The following is a 12,482-nucleotide window of genomic DNA, read 5'->3' as shown; positions in this document are numbered from 1 at the left end:
GTCCATCCCAGGAAGACGTCCCTGGGGCATCTTCCCACACTGTCCCTGGAGCCCACGCCTAGAGCACCTTGCCCAGGAGGTGGGGGAGGGTGTGGGCTCACCTGGGAAGTGGGGCTTACATGAATGAAGTTGGTAACACGGGGACAGACTCACTCAGAATCGACCTTTTAACAGTATCAATACCTTCCCTTCTTGGGAAGAGGAAACTTGAAATTCTTTGGGGCCTAAACAATGCACATTTCCCCCCAATTCATCCACACTGATAAAGACTTACTGTATTCTAAGCCCTGAATTAACCACTGGGGGTACGGGGGTAAGACGCAACTCTGACCTCAAGAACCTTACAACCAATCTAGCGGCAGAGGAAGGGGAGTAGGGGGAGGCGTAGTAACGACAGCTGGAATCTATTGATTAGGAAACACCCCAGTTGTAGGAGGTTCTCAGGGTGACTGTTGAAACCAAGACTGTCCTGGATGGTCTAGAACCTGTAAATCTCCAGCGATCCATGTCCTTTGGGGGGGCCTCTCTGGACCCAGACAAGCCCAGACGTGAGTCCCGGTGCATAGCTGACTGCTTCGCTCCCCAACGTGGGGACGTGTTAGTCCCCTCATGCCAGCTCCCTCATCGGCAAGACTGGGTGAGCAGAGGGGCCCCTGCCTGCCACCTCACCAGCACCGTGAAGATCACAGTGACTAATGTATAGAAAGTACCCAGTACAGTGCCTGGCACACACTAGGTGCTCAATATTTACACAGTGAAATGAATGAATAAATGAATGAATGAATGAATGATAATGCCAGGCCGGCAGTTTCTGGGTTCCTCATTCGCCTGGCTGAGAGAGAGATGTCCTCTGACCACCAGGCCTAGGGCAGCTCTTCAGGGAAGAAACTGATGTTAAATCCATTAGGCTTCCATCTCATTTTTATGTCAAGGCCTCAAATACACCGTCACTGGCAACACCAGGGTCCCAGCTTCTTCTACCAGACGGTCTGTCTACAGGGGACGCCATGATTCTGTGTCCCTGGGCCAGACTCTGGCCACCCGCCCCGCCCCGAGCCTCCCACTGTGCCTTCTGTGACCACCACACTGGAGCCACCGGACACCCTGTATCCTGGGTCTCTCCTAGGGTTCCCTCTGAGTCCTTGTCCTAGGACCTGCTTCCCCTGCAGCCCTAGACAGGAAGGGCTGCTGAATCCTTGTCACCCCTGAGTCAGGAGTTGGGACAGATGCCCTCCTTGGTCTTAGCTGCGGCTCCAAGATCACCACTTTTAATCTGCTTATAAAACCCATTCTCCATGGTGGGGATTGGGGGAAGGGAGGGGGCTGATGCCCTTTGGCTGGGCAACCCCCAACATTGCTTGTCATTCCCAAGATTTGTTACACCCTCCTCATAGCAAACACTTGGCCTCTGACTCCTGTCTTCCTCCGCTCCCCAAGCCCTGCCATGAACCTGGTAACTTCATAGTGATGGTGTGTCCAACTCCCTGTGCTTTTATCCCTTGCCCCCGCCCCTCCAAAATCTTTGCTCCCACTCCAGCTCAGCTTGCCACTTCCACTCCCACGCCGTGAGCTTGGGACACCACCCCTGAACGCTCCATCTCTGAAACCGCTCTCTCAGTCACATAGGTCGCTCTAAAAATCACAACTCCCAGCACTTATGAGCCCTCTTTCCTTGATTTCTCCTACACACTTGTCACCGTCTGGCGTGTTGTGTATGCTGGTTTGACGTGTCTCCCCAGCTCTCCAGAGCGTCATCCCCAACGAGGGCACGGGGACGGCTTCGGTTCCTCCACTGCTTAACCCCGCTACCAAGAGAATAACGCCTGGCTCTAGTAGATGCTCAATAAATACTTGTGTTTGAATGAATGAAACGTCACTCCACAGGCTTCATCTATAAAGTCTGGCAACAGCCCTCCAGGGTAGGTACTCCTAGCATCCCTGTTTTATAGATGAAAACACCAAGCTCAGGGAGGTGAGGTAGACTGTCCAAGGTCACACAGCCAGTAGGTAACAGGGCTGGGAGCTGGACCCAAGCAGAAGGACCACAGAACCCAAGTGCTTGCTTCGCTGTGCGGCTGTGCAGCCTCCTGCTTAACCTGCCCCCCGAGCTGTGCTGTTTCTGTCCAGGCGCTCTCTTGACATCCACCTCTTCTCTCCATTTCCACCACTGCTGCTTCCCTACTCTGTCCTGGACCATCTCCACCATCTCTGACTTGGTCCTTCAACTTCCAGGCTGCATCCCTTCCAGTTCACTGTCAGCTCAGGCACGTGCACACGCGCGTGCGCGCACACACGCACACACACACACGCGCACACACACACCCGGCACGCACCAGTCTCCCTTTTCCCTGAGTGCCATGGCCCCTCATCGCTTTTCTCTGTTGGAACAGGTTAAACCTTCAGCATGGCATTCTGGGCTCATCCCCATTGGGTCCCCATCTCTGTCCTGTGTCACCTCCTGCCACGTTCTGCATGGTCACTTTGTTCCAGACACCCTGACCTTGTCACTGTGCCCCGGACGGGGCTCCTTCTCACTCTTGGGGTTTTCCCTGAAAAGATGGTTTCCTCCTTCTCTGCCTTTCAAGGACCTGTTCAGCCTTGAAGGCCCAGTTTCACAGCCACCTTCTCTCCGAAGCCTCCCTCCCCGTACGGTCCCCGACACCCCAGTCTATCAGGCACGCCCTCCTCCTGGGCTCCCACAGCCTCTGAGCACCTGTCTGTCACAACTGTCATCCGAAGCACAGTAACTCCTCATCGGGGTGCTTGGCTACCCCAGGCGCTGCAAGAACGTGGGTTCCCCTCCTGTGCCTGGGTCCCCGCTCCCCGCATGGGGCTCAGTTCAGAGGAGGAACTCTAAATGGGGCGCCTACCAGGCTGTAGTGCTTTACAGGCATTCCTAGTGCTCACACCCAACTTCCTTTTATGGGTGGGGGAAATGAGGTGCCAGGGACGTCTGGAAGTGTGGGGGTTAGTGGTCAGGCTCGGTGGGATGGGAAGCAGCCTGCCCCCAGCCAGCACCTGCCCTTCCCCTTTTCCAGCTCCTTCCCAGTCCAGGAGAGGCTGGTGAAGGAGGGAGGATGAAGAGGAGGGAGCACCGGGAGCCTGGGGAGCCTGGGCTGCAGGACATGGGGCTTCCCCTGGCAGGGATGCCCTCGAGCTGCTGCTCTGATTCTGAGCACATGAGCTCACCCAGCTCCTGCACACAACTGCCCCCTCTCCCCCCAGCCGCCGGCCCCAGAAGATGTCTCTGGGTAGGATGTGGTCTGGGCCCCAATTATTCTGGGATAGCCTGGGGTGCAGGACTCTAGGCTGAGAACAGACTGGACCAACAGGAACCCACAGCAGGCTTGGTTTAGATGCAATGTGGGGCCATGTCCAGGGAAAGGAGCCGGGAGAAGAGAGAGTGGGAACCCTGCTTGTCCTCTGTCATCACAACAGGCTGGGGAATGCATGCACCAGGGTCCTGGGTTCAAGGAGAGGGCCCTCCTGCCTGCTTGCCAGAAGGGGATTGGAGAGGCGGGAAACTTGCTAGTGGCTGGCAGCCAGGCCCCAGGATCTGGAGCACTGCCTGGGTGAGAGTCCTAGACCGCCACTTCCTGGTGGCTACTCAGCTGGGCTCTGCCACCTCCATATTGTGTGACCTTGAGCAAGGTACTTAACCTCTTTGTGCCTTAGCTTTTGCATCTGTAAAGTAGGACCACGATAGTGCCCACCTCCTTAGAAGCATACAGGACAGAATGCCTGCAAGTGAGTGGACAGGAAGTTAGTGGGTCCTGGATGGGCCTGGAGGCTTCTCTTCCATGTCTTTTCCCGTAGACCCTCCCTGTAGGGGCCCCCTCTTCCTGGGCTGGAGGAGCTTGCACAGGGACCAAGTTCTCACAGCTGGGATCCCTGGGATCCCTGGGAAGCTGAGAAGGTCCCCACCCAAGAGCCCACCTCAGTAAAGCCTCTGATTCGGGCCTTGCTGCTGAAATGAGCCCTGTCCCCTCTCCTCTCCAGTTCCAGTTTGTCCCAGAGACATCACGACAGCCTTCCTTTCCCCACCTGGGAAGCCATTCTGGAGACCTGTCCCCCCCCACCCCGGCCAGATGCCCCCAGACTGTGTCCAAGGGGCCGGGGTTCCCCAGCTCAGTGGTCTCGGTCAGGCCCGGGCCAGACATCGACTGTGAGCCCACCAAGCAATTCAGGCCTTGCCCCTGCCCACTCACCTTGGGCTGGGGGTCCTCATCCTTTTCCTTGTCACCGAGCTGTTTAGAAAGTCCATACTTTCATGCTGCCACTGGGAACCTGGGCTTCAAGGACCATCCCCCACACAGAGCAGAACCAGTGCTCCCTGCAAATTTGGGGCAGAGTCGATGGGTTCTCGGGCCTGGCTGATTGTCCCAAGCTTCTAGAATTCTGAGGTTCTCACATTCTGGTCTCCTTCTCTCCACCTCCCACCCCGTTGGGCTCGCATCCATGCTTCCGAACCACCCCCGCCCCTGCCCCGTCTACCCCACGCTCCAACCTGTCACGACCACTTGCTTTTCCCTTAAACAAGCCTGAGTTTCCTGTTTCCACATCTCTTCTGGTGTTACTGGCTCTGCCAGGAAGGCCATCCCCGCCCCAACCCTGCCCTCCCGGGGAGCACTCACCCATCCTTTCAGGCCCAGCTCAAATGCCACCCCACCTCCGTGAACTTTCCACCCACTCTCTCATCGGCCATGTGTTCTCCACTCAGTGCATACGGATGGGGGGCCGCCCATGTACCAGAACTCGCCGGGGCCCCAGAGGCGAGCACAATGGACAAGAACTCTGCCCTGAGGCCCTGGGTCCTGTCATCTTGTGTCCCATCAGCTCCCAGAGCTCGAGGCCAGGACTGTCCCCCTCCCTGTCTGGCCCATAGTCGGGGCTCACCGATGACCCGAATGGATGCTGGCCGGTGCTCCATTTGTCCAGTGATTGAACGAGTGAGGGAATGAATTAATAAATGAACAGGATGGATGGTATTGTGGGTGGGGACAGGCCTTGGCTATGGGTTCCTTTAAAGCAGCTAACAGTGTGAGAAATCTCTTGATTTCAGCCCAAAGCCTGTAGGAGTCCATCCCAGGGACAGACGTAGTCTTCTTCTGGGTGGGGGGGGGGGTGTTGGGAGATAATCAGGCCAGAAGATGCCCAGGCCGCTCAGTGCTTGGTGTGCTGGCACTGCCGAGAGAGACCTGGAGTCTGGCCAGTCCGGATGTCCGCTCTGCCAGCCTGGCAGAGCATGACGGCAGAAGTTTCCAGTTAAGAAGCCTGCTATAGGAGGGAGAAGAGGCACAACCACACTGAAAAGTATGCGTCCTCCAAGCCCTCCATGAGGGCCCTCAGGTTTCTGAAGACAGTCTCCCGTTGTCCACCATCGAGAAGGTGGTGTGAGTCCTCGCGGGCGGCGCTGGCTGCCAGGTGCACAGATGCCTGTTTCCCGGGGACCCCGTGAGGGCCCGGTGTTGGGGTCTCAGCCCACGGAGAATCATTCAGAAATGAGCTACCCCATCGCTGGGAAAATTGCACTCCATTGACACAAACGCAGTTTGCGCCCATCTTTCTGGGGCCACATGTGCAAGGCGAGCCCCCTGCACGGAGCCACCAGCATCCCCGCAGCCCCAGGAAAGGCACTAAATGGTCGTCTGTGGCTTCAGCCTTGTCCATGTCTCCCTGGCACTGAGGAGTTCCCGGGAGGACGGCCCCCAGGGAAGGGCTGTTTTAGAATCCACCCCTCCCCCCGCAGTCCTTTGCCTTCCAGAGCTGATTTCTTGCTCAGGGGTCTCCTGGGAAATTGACGTGACACCCTTGAACCGTGCCTTCCTCAAACGCATGGAAGGGATGCAGTGACAGGCTAGGGAGCTAGCTGCTGCTTTGGGAAACCGCTTTTGCTCTTGACAATTTTCTCTCAGCAACTTCTTTGAAACTCAGTTTCGCCCTCTGTGTAAGGAGCACGTAGAGGGGGAGTCTAGCCCCCCAGGCTTTTGCAAGGACTGCAAGTGAGACACCACATCTAGAGGACTTGCTGACCCCAGGGCCGCCTCCTAGATACATGTTGGCAGGACTTTCACTTCCTTTCCTCTCTGGCAGTTCTTCCTGGTCTTGCTCTCCCACCAACTCGGGCTGCATCTGGGCACCCGTGTTTCTGGCATTTCCCCATGGTGGTCGTGGCCACGCATGGTCCCCACACCTGCCATCCAGCCACCCCAGGGACCCCCTCTCCTACAGCACCCAGCCTGGGTATAGGAGAAGCGTAGATTCATTGTCTTAACTCTCTGTGAGGTCCCAGGTCGGTTTGTGCCACGCTACGAGGAGACTCCCCGGCACATGCTGTTCCCTTGGATGGCAGAGACCGGCTGCGTGGGACAGTGCAAAGGCGCTGGACAAAGAGACAAATTGCCCGGGCCTGAGGGCCAGCTCTGCCGACCACTCTGTGTGGGCTGCCACGGGGGACCCTGCTGTCACACACTCTGGCGGTGCCCATGGCTTGGTCCCGCACTCAGGGCGCCTGGTGGGATGCAGATTGGGCGGGGTGCTGGCTTAGTGTCTGTCCTTGCCCACCCCGTCCCCAGGGGAAGAGACCCAAACTGTCTCATTCCTTGTTATGTTCCCCAGCACACAGGGAGTGGCTGAAAGAGCTCTTTAAAAGTACGAACAGCCAGGGGTGCCTGGGGTTAAGCATCCGACTCCTGATTTTGGATCAGATCATGATCTCAGGGTGACGAGTTCGAGCCCTGCGTCAAGCTCCATGCTCAACATGGAGTCTGCTTGAGAGTCTCTCCTTCTGCCGCTCTCCCTACTCACTCTCTCTAAAAATCCATAAATAAATGAAATCTAAAATAAATAGAAAAATAAAAGTAACACCAGCCAACGCATGTTAAGCAATTAGTATCTGCTAGGCCTTAGCCCCAGGAATTCTCAGGACAGCCCTATGAAGAGGAGGCAGGTCTGTTATACCCATTTTGCTGATGAAGAAACCGAGGCCCAGAGAGTTTACATCTCTTACTCAAGGTGATACCCTCCTAAGTAATGGAGCTAGAATTTGTCCTCTAGCTTCAGAGATCGTCTGTTAACCACAAGGCCCCTTTGTACTTAATGCCGTGACCTGGTGAGGGTCACCTCCCAGCACTGACCCAGTCTTGGCATCTTTATCTAACATGAAGAGAGTGGCCTGGAGAATTTAATCTTCTCTCCTCTCTCCCAAGTTGAAAGTCCAGGGTCCACCCAGAAGAAATCGAGTGCTCCCAATTGCTCTAAGGGAACAGATGTGCATGGGTTCCCCATCTTTTTTTTTTTTTTTTAAGATTTATTTATTTATTTGAGAGAGAGAGGGCATGAGCGTGGGGAGGGGCAGAGGGAGAGGTAGAATCCCCAGTAGACTCTTAGCTGAATGCAGAGCCTGAATAGGGGCTCGATCCCATGACCCTAAGATCATGACATGAGCCAAAATCAAGAGTCAGATGCTTACTTGACTGAACCACCCAGGTGCCCTGTACGGGTTCCCCATTTTAAGGTTCCCATTTTAATGGGGCCCATGTGTGACTTTCAGGCTCCATTCAGAGGTGTCACTGTCTCTGGAGTTCCCCAGGGGATTAACTCACTTAAGCCCCCGACCCCGCAAAGGCCTTATGAAGTAGATCCTCTTCACTTTATAGCAGAGGAAACCAAGGCCCAGAGAGGTTAAATAAAGAAGGTCACACAGCAAGCTGGTGGTACAGTTAGGGTTTGAACCCCAGCGGTCCGGCTCTAGAATGTAATCTGTTAACTGGGTCCTTCTGCTGCCTCCTTGTCAGATCCAGGTGCCAAGAGCCCGTCCGGGCACCCGAGAGCCTGCTTGCTCTTATTCAGAGAGGCCATCCCTGGCATCAGCTGGGACAAAAGCTCCAGGTTCCACAGCACACTGGCTCCCACCCTCTGATGTTCCTTCCCCGGGCTTCCAGCAGCAGGGATGGCTCTACATCCCGTCCTCCTCCTACCCATCCGGCATATTTGAAGCAACTCCTGCTGGGAAATCAGCTGAGCCGAAAGGCAAACAGAACATTGTGGACACACAGAGAGGCGTCCAAATGGGTCTCAGGGGGTCCCAGTGCAGGAGAAACTCAGAAGAGCTTTGCAGGCTCCCTTTTCCCAGGAGGACTCCAGCTGCTGGGGAGCTGGCTGAAGGTTAGCAGGGAACCTGGGGAAGGCGTGGAAGGAGCTGGGTCCAGGAGACAGAGCCCCACTGCCAACCAGGCTTAAGGAGATAGGATTCAGAGGCTCCCGACACTTAAAACAAACTGTCATCGACTCAGGCACTGCGCTAAGTGGTTTACGTGGATTAGCACACGGATTCCTCGTGAGCTTACAGCGCTTCTTTTTTCATTCGTTCTTCTTCTTCTTTTTTTTTTCTAGAGATGATCTGGGTTCACATAAGACAGGTTAAGAAACTGGCCCAAGGTCACAAAGCTAGTCCATGGGAGGTGTGGGGCTAGAAGTCCGGCAGTCTCCTTCTGGGGCCTCTGCACCTGTCCTCGAGCCAGTGTAGAAGCCATGACAATAGCCCCCATGCTCAGAAGCAAGATAAAAGCCTGCTCTTAGAATTCAAGATACAAAGTGGGGTGGGCCACAACAGAGACTAGAAGACAACCAGCTGAGGAGAAGAAGGCAGAGAGAGGAGGCCAGGAGCAGGGTCCCTCTGGTCAGCCAGCCTGAGGGTCCAGAGCTCAGGCTCCAGAGTCCCAGCAGTTAAGTTGGAAGCCAGACTCTGGTACCTCTGAGTGACCACAGCAAGTCAACTTTACCTCTCTGAGCCTCAGTTTTCCGATCTATAAAATGGACACAGTAGCAGGCCTGCTTTGGGCATCGTCATGACGCGGTGGAACAATCGGTGCCCGGCCCGGAGTCGGGGCTGATCGTATCTGTACAGGCGTGTACAACTCAGCCGAGGTGGTCAGCGGCGACCCAAAGCTGTGCGAATGACGGAGGGTTGGCTTTCGAAGGTGAACAGGCAGCTCTGGCCTGTGTGGGGGAAGATGGACGGAGGGGCAAACCTGGTCAAGGTCAGAACCCCCGACAGGCTCTCGAGGAACCTCTTAAAAAAAACTTCAAGATTCAAAGAATTGAAAATGATGGAATTTAAAGTAGTGAGAGGGTTCTAGTCTCTGACCAACTGACCCTTCCGCCTCGACCACAGTGCCATAAAAGTATGAATAATGAGCGTCCCTGCCTCATAAGGAGCAATTTATAACAAATATCTGTGAATTAACCAGAGCTCTGTGACTTGGGGCAAAATAACGATTATTATAACCGTTTTGAGGCTCGGGAACTGAGGCTCAGTGGCGGAGGGACCCAGAAGAATTGGAGCTCCTATAGCAGAGTGGTCTCTGTGCTATGGGCTGAAGGTCAGTGTCTCCATGAATTCCTATGTGTCTGCACTAGTCCCCACCGTGATGGTATTTGCAGATGGCCTTTGGGAGACCATCAGATGTAGCTAAAATCACGAAGGTGGAACCCCAACATGGGCTTATAAGAAGAGAACACGAAGACAGAGCTCTCCCTCTCCCCACCCTGTAAGGACACAGCAAGAAGGTGCCCAGCACCTGCAAACCAGGAAGAGGACTGTCACCAGGAAGCCCACCATGCCTGCACCCTGATCTCAGACTTCTGGCCTGCAGAACTGTGAAAGGTAAGTTCTAGGGTATTCTTAGACAGCAGGCCAAGCTAGCTAAGACACTATGAAGACTCTCCAGTCGCCTTGCTAAGGCTGGGCTTGAGGATGACTGGAGAGGACTCCGCTGGCCACAAGGTATTCAGCAGCTGGGATTGGGGGCCAAGATGCCTGATGGGATTCAACGCAAGGTAAACCTTCCTCTTTCCCCCATTTTCTATTTGCATCATCATAAAGACTATGATGTCTCTGTCTTGAAGAAGCCCACATGCGATCCTCACTCTGTTGGGCAGACCTTTCCGATTCTCCTCCTCTGGGCACTTGTAGACTGTCCTCTGGAGAGGACCGGAGGGTATTGGCTGTGTGTCTTGCTTTGGCCAATGAACTGAGAGGAAATGAGGTGTCACTTCTAGGAGGAAGCTTTCCAAGCTGGTGCGTACTTAGCCGTGTCATGTTCCCTGCCGCTGTGATCGTGGGGACAAGTGTCCATAAGGAGCCTCTGTTATCCTGGACCTAAGAGTGACTGTGTTATGTGACAACATGCATGACCCACTTTGGGTGTGTGGCAGGAGCAAGAAGGAAAAGGTTGCTGCTTTTTCCTGCAGCACAATCTGATCTAACTTGGCTAGTAGAACCATGACTGTTTGGGTATCTGAGCACAGATGACGGTCCAGGGACAGAAACCACAATATTAGGAAGGGAGTAAGAGGTGGGGAAGGGAGCTTGGGCAGTGGGTCCACTAGAATACAAATTGTACAACCTTCACAAGATTTCAGTTCCATTCTGTGATCTTCACCACTGTGAGTTTGGCTGCTGACACGGCCCCAAACCCAAAGACAGCCTGATGGGTGTAGGTGTTAGTGATGGCCAGGGATGGATGCTGGCATTGAGCAAAGAGAGATGTTCAGTTGGGAACTACTTAAGTAATCAGTATGAATGAAGTGGTCATTCAGAATGGTCAGTCATTAAGTGGTCATTGAGTGGTCAGTCAGAATGAAGAACATTCATTAACGTTCTTCTGTTAGGGTGACTTTCTTTAAACCTACAATCTCACATCTGTGGGGTCTCAGATAATGATTACTGGGACCACTGGATGGGTTCTGAACAAAGAACAGGGAAGATACATGTCCAACCAGGTGGACCCATCCCCTGACCTCCAAACACTCTCACCTATGGCTCCTTTCTAGGCTGTACTGGGAGCATCCACTCCAGCTGTCCGTCCTGACCCTGGGTCCTTCCCTGTCTCCAGAATGGCACCTATGGAAGGAACTGCCTCGTGTCCTGGGCCCAGCAGTGTGATCCCTGGTGTGGCTCTAAGAAGAGGGAGAAGACCTTTGTACTGGGATCGCCTGGAATTTAGGAACATTCACAGTGCAAAATCTAGCACAGAGTTTCACACTGAGGACCGGGATCCTCCCAGATCCTGGTGACTATTCAAGGGGTGAAATTTAAATGCCTGGGTTCGTCAGTTTGTCTTCCTGGGGTCGCCACCTGACCAGTGCTTCCTTGCTTCAGGATTGCCAGTAGTTTTGGCTGAAGCCTGACTCCTTTGTGTCAAATTCAGCCTCCCTGATGGTCACCTGTCTATCCACTTCTGCTGCCTGATCCCATAGTTCTCCTTTCCCCTTAACTCTGTGCTCCTGGCAAAGCAGTACGTATGTTTCTCCCTAGACCCCCGTGAGCCCCCAGATCCATGTCCCTGTTCATACGCTTCCCTCCACCAAGAGACCATTGTCTCATCTACCAGTTTCTACGCCTCCTTGTCCTCTGGGCCCTTTCAGGTCCCGCCTCCTCCTTGAAGACTTTCCTGATCCCTTTATCTGGTATGAGGCTCCATCCCCAAACCCCCTAAGCCATATCCTGCCATAATCATCCCCCTCCGTGATGGTTCTAACATCTCCAAGAGGATGGCAGGGAGACCTTCTCATTCCTCTTCTCTCCTGGCACCAGGCCCATAACATGTGCTTGGGAACATCCCTTGCTTCATTTCCGGTGCAATGGTTCTGTCATTTGCTAGATGACCTCAAACCTAGTGCTTGTAGATCTCCAAGACTCAGTTTCATCAGCTATAATGTAGGGATTAAATAAAATACCAGGGGTAAGGTCCCTGGCAAGGGGACAGCACAGGGCAGGGAAGACACGAGGTATTGGTCCCTCTCTCCGGCTGCCCCTTCTGTCTCTTTTAGATTCATCCCCCTGTGAGGCAAGTGACTGGGCATGGAGACAAACATTCCTCCAGGGCCCACCTCAGGCCTTCTCTGCTGTCCCAAAGCAGTGGACCCTGGCCCTACTGCAATGTATGAACAGCCAACTCCTAAGTGTGTCTCCCCAGCCTGGACTCATCCCTGTGCCTCAGGTCCAGAGAAACCGCATTGCCTCCTCCGTTTGGCTCAAGGAGATGTCAAGCACCTGTCCCCTGGGCACTATTTTACATAATCTTGGCTAGTTAATTAGTCTTGGTCTCCCTCCTGGAGACTGCAAACTCCTTGAGGACAGGGACCCAGTACTCAGTACAGAACCTGGCATAAAGTGGGCATCAACTACCCAGATGATTGGCGTGCTTTCCCCTCTTTCCACTCTACCTTGTCTGTCCATTCAGACTGGCCTATCTGATGCCCATGGACAAAGCCCTCTTGCTCCTCCCCACCTGTAGGCATGCCTCTGGTCTGTATGAACCCTCCCCTGCCCCTTTCTGTCCATTCATACTGCCACATCCCTCCTGATTGCTGCCTCCAAGTCCCCACTCCAACACCACCTTCTCCAGGAAGCCTTCTTAGCCCCACACTGAGCACCCATGATCCCAACCCCTTCTCCCAGAAGGCTTCCTGTGTCA

General features: G+C 54.3%; 1 protein-coding gene across 1 annotated transcript in view; it reads right to left on the bottom strand.

Annotated features, from left to right (window-relative positions):
* The window catches only part of VWA5B1 (von Willebrand factor A domain containing 5B1), a 45,039-nt gene extending 40,745 nt beyond the window's left edge, over nt 1-4,294 (bottom strand). Inside the window, exon 1 of the mRNA XM_032863627.1 lies at nt 4,209-4,294. The gene's annotated coding sequence lies outside the window, so the exon portion shown is untranslated. The remainder of the gene's footprint in view (nt 1-4,208) is intronic.
* Between the last annotated feature and the right edge of the window lie 8,188 nt (nt 4,295-12,482).

The sequence above is a fragment of the Lontra canadensis genome, unplaced genomic scaffold (assembly GCF_010015895.1).
Source record: "Lontra canadensis isolate GAN:19392208 unplaced genomic scaffold, GSC_riverotter_1.0 scaffold25, whole genome shotgun sequence".
NCBI classification, from domain to species: Eukaryota; Metazoa; Chordata; class Mammalia; order Carnivora; family Mustelidae; genus Lontra; species Lontra canadensis.
Note: the sequence above shows the minus strand (reverse complement) of the source record. Positions and strands in the feature narration are given on the sequence as shown.